A 12,803-nucleotide genomic window follows, 5' to 3' on the forward strand; every position below is an offset into this window, starting at 1 on the left:
AATATATTAAGAAGTATAGAAGACTTTTTGTAAAAATCAAGAGTTCAATATTCAAAAAAATATTATATACTTATATTTTTTTTACACGAAAAGTTTAAATTAAGATAAAGCAATATTATATATTTGTATATTATTTACATATGTTTTAAAAAGTATTTAATATTTCTCTCTTTTAAATCTATATTTTTTATTTCATGCTATTTTTTTTTTATATTTTAAAAGCAAAAATGAAACGTGATAATCGTCGAACTAAAATTTTAGTTGGAATAACAAGGAGAAAATAATAACATTAAAGGTAATGAAGGTCATTTTTAACTATGATATAAAGATCTAAAGATATATTTTTGTTGTTTTAAGGTATCCTCGTTTTCAAACAAACAACAAGAGAGGTAGAATAGTTTTCAAGTGTGTTGCTTAGAAATTAGGTCAAGAGTGTGTAAGAGATCTCTTTATTTGACCTTTTTTTATTTACAATATTGGGTCTAGGTTGACTAAGCTCGATCATGCCAAGTTAAGCATGATCATGCTGTAAGAGCCCAAAATTTCGCGGATCGTTGCCTAGAACGGGCTGTTTCGAAAGTGAAACGGGCCGTTCCAGAATAAAGAATTTGCCTAAAAAACGTAGTTGAGAACGAGCCGTTCTGGTTTGGTAAACGGGCCATTCTGAAAGTAAAACGGGCCGTTCTGCTGGGTTTTGGAATGGGCCGTTCCAGTTGAGATTTTTGCTTGGTTCTGGAGGGTCCAGAACGGCCGTTCCACTTTTGGAACGGGCCGTTCCGAATTAGCTGAGGTAGATTCCTATAAATAGGAGGCCTTACCTCTCATTTTCTCACATCTCTCATTCTCTCTTCCTATTCTCTTCTATTCTTTCTTCTTCCCCTCTTCTTCTCTCTGAAGACCATGGGGCACTTAAAGGAGGAGACCAAGAGATCCCTGTTGTAGTTTCAACTGGTTTATCCAGGTACGGGGGAAATTGAAATTATTTGTATGTAAGAGTTACATGAGGGAATTGGGTAGAGGAAGAATCCCTTAGGATTATGAACAATTTTATAATTATTTCTGTTTGGAGAATTATTGGTCTTATTTGATTCTGTATGAATTTAGGATTATGAATATATGATTTATTTGTAAAAATGATGCTCTGGGAGAGAGAACGAAATTATAGAAAAGTGCCTGTAGGTTAGGTTTTGGAAAAATTGGATTATTTCTGTTTGAGGAATTGATGATCCCATTAGATTCTGTATGTGTTGAGGATTAGAAATATATATTTACTTTGTAAGAATGATGATCTGAGAGGGAGAACGAAACTGTAGAAAAGTGCATGTGAGCTAGGTTTTGGAACAATTGGGGGTTTTACCGTTATGTTGAAATTATATTAAATTGGTAATTCTGTTGAGTATTATATTAATTTATGAATATTATTGTTATATCAATTGATAAAAATTGATGATTTATATGTGAATTGCTTGAGGTGTATGAAACCCTTATTTCGTTAGACTTATCTGTTGAGTATGTGATATGGAATTGTGTATGTGATAAGGAATCGTGATATGAGATGAGATGTTGTATGAACATGATTAAGAATGTGATTGCGATGTGTTTCCTCACACTAATGACTAGGGATGGCACGACCCCTGGGTAAGTGGTGCTACAGGGAGGGCGTGACCCTAGCATGATGTGGGATGAGTAAGACAGTTAACACACACCACTTATGTCAATTATGGCAACCCTGACATAGGGTTAATTGCAAGAGATTGTGTGGATTGTAATGTGATTGTGGTTCGTCACACTAAAGGATCAAGGATGATACGAACCCTGGGTAGTTGATGCTTCAGGGACGAGCGTACTCCCGGATGATCAGGGATGATACGAACCCTGGGTAGGTGATGCTTCAGGGACGAGCGTACTCCTTAATGACTAGGGATGGCACGACCCCTAGGTAAGTGATGCTACAGGGAGGGCGTGACCCTGATTTGGTGTGGGAGGCAATTAACCCGTATCACTTGTGTCAGATGTGGCGAAGTCTTGGCATAGTGTTAATTGTAAGATTGGTATGAATTATGGATGTGGAAATGATATTGTTAATTGTAATATTGACATGAATTATGGATATGGAAATGATGTTGTAAATTGTATAATTGGTGTGGATTATGATGGATTGAGATATGTATGTGAAATGAGATATTTTAAATGTGAATTGAGATGTGAAGATGATGAATGATTGATATATATATATATATATATATATATATATATATATATATATATATATATATCTATATATATTTTATTAAATAATGAATTATGATGAGATTATATTGTGATGTGTTTGTATGTACTTTGCATATAGATATTTTCTTTTCTCACCGTATAAACTGTGGATATTTTAGGTGAAGAAGATCCGGCTACGAGTGGTATCTAGAATGCCAACAATTAAATTATGGGAATGCTCTGATAGTGTGACATCGGGGCAGAGGATTTCTAGGACAGAATATTTATATGGATTTGGTATTGTAATAAATGATTTTAAAATTGTAAACTCTTAAATTTTACCTTTCAAGTTTTATTTTTCAGTCATTTTCTTATATTGAAGAAAGAACAGTTTTGAAGTTTTATGTGAACCCTTTTACGAACCCTTTGAAAGTTTATTCTTCTTAATTAAATTATATTATATATGTGTTGGGGTAGTAAGGGTGTCACATTTAGTGGTATCAGAGCAGGTCGATCCAATCGACCGTGAGTTATGAGTCTACTATGTTTGTTTGGTAGATGAATGATGAAATGAATTGTGAAACTTATTGATATGTTAGTATAATGATTGATTATGTTTGTTGTTGTTGTGTACTCTAAATGTTTTGCTTTAGGATGAGGATAATGATATGATGATGATGTTCTCTTATGTTGTTAGTGTCGTACCTATGTATTGTTTTCTCAGAATTTGACTGAAAGACATGATATAGCTTAGTTGATGATTACTCATTGGTTTTGATACTTCTTACTTATGTAAAAAGTAGTGGTTGAATGGTATCACTCGTGTTGCAAGCACATGTGCCGGTAATAGTGGACGGAGCCTAGTGCAAGCCAACTAGAACTATTAGAACCTTAGATGTGAGTGATACATTGATTTGTCGAGTGTACTAAGAGTTTGCGATTGGTGGAGTTTCTGACATCTATAGTTGTAGCGGTTGAATCTAAGGTGGTTGTCTCCTTGGTGAGAGATTGAAATGACGGTAATTCCCTTGAGTGTTAGTACTGGCATGGTTTAGGTAGCATGTGAGTTGTTTTGGTTAGGATTGTAATGAGAGGCTTGAATAGAAATTGAGGTGTGATTTTGGAAGAGTTGAGGTATTTTTGTGGCATTAGATATATTGATACACTATTGCTATTTGGTGTAGAAGATATTTTCGCTGTAATTTTGTTGTGACAGTATGAGTATCGTATTGACAGAATTAGATTTTTGTGGTCTTCATAAAGAATGTGACTTTGGATATTATCTTTCCAATGGAATTAGAAAAAGATAAAACGGAGGTCTAGAACTTTAGTTATGACTGCTTTGGTGATCAGAAGTCTAGTTGTAAGCGTTAAATATATCTGCTGTGATTTTTGAATTGTTAGCTAAGAAGATGATCTATTCAGAATCTCATGTCTTCATAAGAGTTATAGCTTATTCTTTTATCTTTCTTTTGAGATAGGATTGAGATCATTGGACGAGTGTAACTCTCTAGTATCATTTCTTGCCAGTTGTTGAAGGGATATATACGGTGTCATGATGTTTTGAGTGTTAGGCAATGCAAGGATATATAAAAAAAAAAGTTGATTTGGTTATGATGTTTTGAGGTGTTTTCATGTAGATTGGGAGGTAGTTTAAGGTTGTATGATGCTATGTGGTAAAGCTGGGTCATGTACATGCTATATGGAGTAAACGATGATGGATTCGAACATAATTAGGTATAGTATATACATTAATGTTTGAATTAGGTGTTTTAGTATGATTTGATATGCATGTATGTGGATATGAGGATAGATGACCTTATGGATTAATTAGTGGGTGTTTGTGTGTTTAGTAAGATAGACCTTAGGATGTGATATCATCAAATTAGAGTTGAGGATGCTAGACAATTTTATGCTAGTTATCTAAGTGTGATTTTTGATAGTATGAGGAGAGTGTTCTTGGCCCTGTAATTTCTAGTGGAGGTAAAACGTAGATCTATCTAAGATAGAAGTTGTGCTTAAGTGAGAGATACTTGAGTCTATTAGCGAGGTTATGAGTGTCTTGGATTAGCTCATTGTTGTTGGATATTGATTGAGTAACTTTCTAAGATAGCATTACCTTTGAACAGATTGAGTAAGAAGAGTTTTATTTTTGTGTGAGATAGTAAGTGTGAGAGTCGTTTCTAAATTCTTAAGGAAAGATCGACTAGTGCACTAGTGTGAGCATTGGCCGATCTTAGTAAGCCTTTTGTGGTATGGGTTGATGTTTCTAAGATAGGTTTGGGTGGAGTGTTGATGCAAGAAGGAAAGGTAGTAGTTTGTGATTCTAAGCAATTGAAAACTCATTAGAGGAATTACCTTACCTATGTTTTTTTTTAGTTAGCAGTTGTAATATTTAGAGATACTGCCTATATAATTCTAAGCTTGAGGTATTTATTGATAATTAGAGCCTTAATTATTGGTTGACTGAAGGAGTTAATTATTAGACAAAATAGATAGTTTAACTTTCTGGAGGACTAATATTTCAAACTTAGTTGTTATTTGAGTAAAGTCATTGTGGTGACCGATGTTTTGTGTAGGAAACCTTTATATTTATCTTTCCTTATGATTAAAGAGATGAATCCTTTTGACTCAAATTAGAGATTTAAGTTTGGCTTATAAGGTTACCCTTAGTAGTGTGAGACTAAGTATGACTTGATTAACGAATGGATTATTGAAGGAAATTAGAGAAGCATAATTTTGGTGACAAGATATGAGTATATAGGATAAGGTGATGGATAAGAGTTTGACTTGGGTGTAGATGGAGTGGTGAAATTAGAGATATGATATGTATACCTAGTAAACTTACGCTTAGGTGATTAATCTTTAAAGATGATCATAGAAGTAAAACCAATATTGTGGCAGATGCCTTGATTATGATGACCTCTGGTATATCATTTATGATGATTTAAGGGTTGGATTCGATTGAAGAATTTAGAGACTTATGCTTTGTGTGTGAGATTATCCTTAGGAGCATTGAATTGATTATGTTGAAAGCGACTAGTAAATTAATGAATGAGATTAGAGAAGCCTAGGAGTTAGAGCCTTTCTTAGAGAACCAAGTGGAAAAGATTGGTAGGAGTATAGATAACTTTTCTGAGTAGGATCGATGTTGTTTCGAGGTGCAAGAACAAATTTGAGTGCTTAGTAACCTTCAATTAAGAAAGATGATTTTAGAGGAAGGACATTCAATTAGGAGCTACTGAGATGTATTGGGACCTTAGGGGATGTATCAGAGTGGTGCAGCGGAAGCATGGTGGCCTAAGGTGAAGAGAGGAGTAGAGAAATTGTATGCTCGTGTTTAGTATGCAAGAAGTCTTTAGGAATTTCTGTAGCACTTAGACGTCCCATTTTGGAACTGTAATGGTGAGTGGATAGACTTTAATTGTAGGTTTGTTTGAGACGCTTAAGAGATCGATTCTATTTATGTTTTAGTGGATAGACTCACCAAGTTTACTTGTTTTACCCTTAGATATCCTTTGGTGAAATTGATAGAGTTGTACATCAATAAGGTAGTGTGATTGAACAAGAATTAGAAAGTAAGAAGCGAGGAGTCTACCATTGCAAAAATTTCGGGGACGAAATTTCTTAAAGGAGGGGAATATTGTAACAGCCCAAATTTTCGCAGATCGTTGCCTGGAACGGGCCGTTTCGAAAGTGAAACGAGCCGTTCCGGAATAAAGAATTTGCCTAAAAAACGTAGTTGAGAACGGGTCGTTCCGATTGGAGAACGGGCCATTCTGGTTTGGTGAACGGGCCGTTCTGAAAGTAAAACGGACCGTTCTGCTGGGTTTTGGAACGGGCCGTTCCGGTTTTGGAACGGGCCGTTCCAGTTGAGATTTTTGCTTGGTTCTGGAGGGTCCAGAACGGCCGTTCCACTTTTGGAACGGGCCGTTCCGGATTAGCTGAGGCAGATTCCTATAAATAGGAGGCCTTACCTCTCATTTTCTCACATCTCTCATTCTCTCTTCCTATTCTCTTCTGTTCTTTCTTCTTCCCCTCTTCTTCTCTCTGAAGACCATGGGGCACTTAGAGGAGGAGACCAAGAGATCCCTGTTGTAGTTTCAACTGCTGTTTATCCAGGTACGGGGGAAAATGAAATTATTTGTATGTAAGAGTTACATGAGGGAATTGGGTAGAGGAAGAATCCCTTAGGATTATGAACAATTTTATAATTATTTCTGTTTGGAGAATTATTGGTCTTATTTGATTCTGTATGAATTTAGGATTATGAATATATGATTTATTTGTAAAAATGATGCTCTGGGAGAGAGAACGAAATTATAGAAAAGTGCCTGTAGGTTAGGTTTTGGAAACATTGGATTATTTCTGTTTGAGGAATTGATGATCCCATTAGATTCTGTATGTGTTGAGGATTAGAAATATATATTTACTTTGTAAGAATGATGATCTGAGAGGGAGAACGAAACTGTAGAAAAGTGCATGTGAGCTAGGTTTTGGAACAATTGGGGGTTTTACCGTTATGTTGAAATTATATTAAATTGGTAATTCTGTTGAGTATTATATTAATTTATGAATATTATTGTTATATCAATTGATAAAAATTGATGATTTATATGTGAATTGCTTGAGGTGTATGAAACCCTTATTTCGTTAGACTTATCTGTTGAGTATGTGATATGGAATTGTGTATGTGATAAGGAATCGTGATATGAGATGAGATGTTGTATGGACATGATTAAGAATGTGATTGCGATGTGTTTCCTCACACTAATGACTAGGGATGGCACGACCCCTGGGTAAGTGGTGCTACAGGAAGGGCGTGACCCTAGCATGGTGTGGGATGAGTAAGACAGTTAACACACACCACTTATGTCAATTATGGCAGCCCTGACATAGGGTTAATTGCAAGAGATTGTGTGGATTGTAATGTGATTGTGGTTCCTCACACTAAAGGATCAAGGATGATACGAACCCTGGGTAGTTGATGCTTCAGGGACGAGCGTACTCCCGGATGATCAGGGATGATACGAACCCTGGGTAGGTGATGCTTCAGGGACGAGCGTACTCCTTAATGACTAGGGATGGCACGACCCCTAGGTAAGTGATGCTACAGGGAGGGCGTGACCCTGATTTGGTGTGGGAGGCAATTAACCCGTATCACTTGTGTCAGATGTAGCGAAGTCTTGACATAGTGTTAATTGTAAGATTGGTGTGAATTATGGATGTGGAAATGATATTGTTAATTGTAAGGTTGACATGAATTATGGATATGCAAATGATGTTGTAAATTATATAATTGGTGTGGATTATGATGGATTGAGATATGTATGTGAAATGAGATATGTTAAATGTGAATTGAGATGTGAAGATGATGAATGATTGATATATATATATATATATATATATATATATATATATATATATATTATTAAATAATGAATTATGATGAGATTATATTGTGATGTGTTTGTATGTACTTTGCATATAGATATTTTCTTTTCTCACCGTATAAACTGTGGATATTTTAGGTGAAGAAGATCCGGCTACGAGTAACATCTAGAATGCCAACAATTAAATTATGGGAATGCTCTGATAGTGTGACATCGGGGCAGAGGATTTCTAGGACAGAATATTTATATGGATTTGGTATTGTAATAAATGATTTTAAAATTGTAAACTCTTAAATTTTACCTTTCAAGTTTTATTTTTCAGTCATTTTCTTATATTGAAGAAAGAACAGTTTTGAAGTTTTATGTGAACCCTTTTACGAACCCTTTGAAAGTTTATTCTTCTTAATTAAATTATATTATATATGTGTTGGGGTAGTAAGGGTGTCACACATGCAATCTTCTTTCAACATGGTCATGTTGTGGCCGTATTCCATCTCTTTATCTGACATCATGACTATACTTAATTCAACCTAATTATACCTCTTTTTTAGATGTGGAGATCTCAAATCTTAGCACGATTGTGTTTATTCCCACACGATTGTACTTCAACTCCTTGATGTTTTTTTGGCTTAATGTCTCCCCTTCAAGGTTGTGCTTAAGGTAACATGGTTGTGCTTAACATAGTTGCGCTTCTTCAAAATGGCTTGATTTTCTTTCACTTTTTAGGACTCTCCACAATTTGTGTATAGTTAAAGTTTTGCACTTATACAATTCAAAATTGAGTCATTGCTCAAATAATTTGTCAAACAATATCAAATTCAACTCAAATTTATTGTCTATAACCAACATAAATATGATTTATTGTATTAACTCAACATGTCACTATATTAGTTGAACAAAACATACAGAACAAATAAATTATTTACCTTAGACTTTATGCTAAGAAGAACCTAAACATCATCATTTAAGGTATATATAAAGGGATCTCAACCACTATAGGCTCATGTCCATAAATAAGACATACATATATACCATACAATGAATCACAACAACAAATGGTCTCTCCTAGATAAATCACAACAAATCACATATTGTACAACTAGTCATCATCGTAACCAACCCTGTATGGGTCAAACACTTGTATCTTAGCCTCTAAAAGTAAGATAACATACCACAACTCATACTAGATCAACATCTATCATAAATAGGGGTTTCACTAAGCGCACCCTTTACACTAAGAGAACTCTACCGTAGAAAAGGAAATGTGCTCAGTGAACATCTCTCGTTGAGTGATCGTCAACATCTTAATCATAGGGAGCAAGGTTCATTGATCCAAAACTTTTGGCTAAGCAAACCCCCAACCTTTCTAATCTTAGAAGCATAAATTCACTTAGCAAGACCAAATTTGTTGATCGAATTAAATTAACACTTCAATAAAGACCAAAACTTAACAAGCGAACCTAGTTCACTAAACAATTCACAACTCATGTCCATTTTAGAAGCCAAAAATTGATGAAAGAAATACCTTTGATGAGCAACTCCGAATAGTCCTATCAAAAAGCCCAAAATTTGTTGAGTAAATCACCTTTGTTGAGCAAATTAAAATGGGTGATCCATAAAGACCATGACTCACTTAAGAAAGTCGTTTTGCTTAACGAAACCACGAAGGTCCCAAAACATCCAAGGTACTTGGCTATGCAAACCCTAGTTTGCTAAGCCAAGATTCATCATATTAATCATTTTCTCTTAGTGAGATTTATATCATTGAGTGAAATCAAACTTTGACAATTGAGCCTTCATCCTATGAAGAATAACTAAACGAGATACCCTCTCGTTGAGCGAACAAACCCAACACCTTCAACATACAAGGCCATCCAAACCTCCAAACTTAAATCTAAACCATCAAAAACATTTTCTACAACTTCAATTTATCAAAAACAACATCACAAGCCACATGCAAACAAGTTTTGGTTTCAAAATATCTCCCCCGGGTAAGATATTAAAGCCCCAAACCCCCAACATTGATAAAATTGAGATTTTATCAACAAAAGCCATCATTTGGCTCCAATCGACATCAATAACATACATACAATTCCAACAATTAAACTTTTCTTACCTCTAATTTGCTTCCAAGAAAGAGAAATCAAGATATTAGAGAGCTCCTTCAAAAGCATAGCTCATTGAGCTTCAATCTCCAAGATCTTAGCTTAAATGATCTCCTTTTAGCCACAAGAAGCTTCAATCTCTAACTTAGAAGACATCTCAAGTTTGTGGAATGATCAAAAGTCAAAACGGAGTCCTAGAATCCTAGAAACCTTCTCTCAAGTTTATCTCTCTAAACTTTATGAAACAAACTTATGAAGTTTCATTTTCAAATTTTTTATTTATACCTTATCCCTCACAAGACCAACTTTACTCACACTTAACTTATAACCTTATAATTTAAGCTTAAAGTTATGTATCACTAACCTTTTCCCCAAAATAGGTAACAAACATCATATATAATAACATAAAAATCACAAAACAGGTATAAAAGGAAAAAAACTTGGTGTTAAGTTTATCAATCTCTTAATTCTTTACAAAGGTTACCAAATGACTTCCATTGTGATGAAATGATAGAAAATTTGGCTAATATACCTTGCTTTGCCCTTAAATGTAGGTTTAATTATGTTCAATTTTCCCTTCAAAGTATTGAAAGTGCTTTTCAACCATGTTTAATCCAAAGAAATCATATTATGGATGATCAAGCCAAAATAAGCACCAAGAGTTGAAAGGAAGACATAATAATTGCATAAAAACCTATATAATTAATTTAGAAAAGAGTACATGGATTAGGTCTATCTACATCAACCCCCAACAAGGGTGAGTTAAACTACTCGTGGACATGTGAAAACATAAAAGATAGAGAAAATGGTTGGGTAAACCATGAAGATGTTTTGTAGTCATCACTTTTTCCAAAGAGGATCCCATTAGAATACAAGACAACTTGTCCCTTTTTCATTAGCCTTTAAATATAATCATTAATAATGAGTCACATTAAGCACCCTAATAATGTTGCTTAAGCAGGCTTGGATAATCATTGGAGTTTGGCCCGTTTAAGTGAGTATAAAAATTCACTTGAGCAAGCAAGGACACATAATGTGTAAAACCTTTGGGAGTCTTCTTGCTTAAGTATAACTAGTGGTCACTTATTCAAGACTTGATAATCAAAATCAAATTCCCTTCTTTGTGCTAGTTTAAGCCTTGAAAGTCTTTCTCTTGTCTGACTTAAGCGATCAAATTGGTTTGCTTAAGCAATAATGAATCTTCAAAATTGTATTTTTTAACCTATTTCTTTTATAAAACTTAACCAAAAGTAAATAAATATTAAATAAACCTATGTATTTTATAAATTTATGAAAAAGGTTTTAAAGTATAAGAAATTTAGAATAATTTCCCTAATATATCTAAAAATTAAATTTTATATAACAATTATCATGAATCACAACAAATAGTGTAGTCATGTCATTACTTAATCTTGAATCACAATATAGACTAGTCATATCATTATTGTCCTTTATGCAATATAATTATTAATGTAATATATTTTGGGGTTTAGGGTTACATCCAACTACATAAAAGGTGTTGCATCCAACCACAAATGTTGCTTCAGGTTTTGGGTGGACATAACATTCATGTGTTGTTGGAATATTTTTAGGAGTAAGTTAATGACATGCTTGAACTCAAGGTGGTGAATTGGTGATAAATCAAAACTAAAACAAAAAAATAAGATAAATGTGTGAGAATTTTGCTTAAGAAAAGAATAAAGCCCACGCACATGTGGTTGCTTAATTCTTTGTGGGGGGGGGGGGGGAGAGAAATGAAAGGGAATAAGAGAGAATAGGCGAGAATTGATTTAATAGGAAATAGAGTGAAATTTGTAATTGTTTGATAAAGAAGAATAAAGTAAGAAATAGAGAAAAATTAGTATCTTAAAATCATATTTTTATTATATCCAATTATTGTTTAGTAGAATGAGACAAAAAAAATAATGAATATAAGTTTTTGTTTTTTGAAATTCCATGCAAATCCCCTCTATTTAGGGTTTTTTTTTCCTTTACGGGATCCACCTCTTCACAAATCACTTTCCCGCGAACACTTAACTTTTTTCAATTTTATACAAATCACTCATCTTATTTTCTAATTCACTTTAAATCATGGTCTCCAAAAACACTCAAAGAAAAAGAACCACTCTACTAATAAGTAGTTCATATTATTTGTATGACAATATAAAACTACTTTACATTCTTGTAATTAGGGACATGTTTATGACCAAGAGTATGGAGGCAAATGCCCCCACCAAGTTTTCAAGTTTTTCTTAACATAACATATATAAATTATATTATATTATTTTCATTCTTAATAATGGACTGTATATTAATATTATAAAAAGTTGAGTTATTAAATCTTATTAAAGTAGGATTTACTATAAAGGTGATTTTTTACCGTATGTTTTTTTATCTATCAAGATTATAAAGACAACACCAAAGTTTAAATCTAAGACTCTCTACATACTATCCTAATAACCTCAATACTAGGTCAACCGCGGTGATTTTGATTTATGATATTATTGAAATTGAAAATTTATATTAATGTTTGTTTAGTTTAATAAGGAAATATAACTCTTATATTGAGTTAGTCTTGTGAAAGTAAAATGGTACATTCGAATAATGCTTAAAATGTATACATATAAATATTGTTGTTGTTATTACTATCTCCACTTCAATTTATAAGATCCAATTCAAAATAATTAATTATTTATTTTTTATATAAGACTCGATTCATAATATTTGATATATTAATTATTTTTATATCAAAATACCCCTAATTAAAACATATTCTCTTAATTTGATGAAATACATTAATTATAGACCTTTTTAAAAGACATGCATTTTAATTAGGTAGAAAAGTATAAAACATTAATTATGAGATAAAAATAGTATATGACATACACTCTAATTGATTAAGAGAGAGGTGAGTATTAATTTAAAAAAAAAGTAGTACAAGGATAATTTTAGAAAAAAATATAAAAATAAGGCAAATTTATTATTATCAATTAGATTAACTATTTTTATTAATCTTAATAAATTAGATATTCGAGTTTTATATATAGGAATGAAAATAGTATTAAACAAGATGACTTAATTGACCACAAATGTG

Source organism: Cajanus cajan, chromosome 1 (assembly GCF_000230855.2).
Source record: "Cajanus cajan strain Asha chromosome 1, NIPB_CcT2T_4, whole genome shotgun sequence".
NCBI lineage: Eukaryota > Viridiplantae > Streptophyta > Magnoliopsida > Fabales > Fabaceae > Cajanus > Cajanus cajan.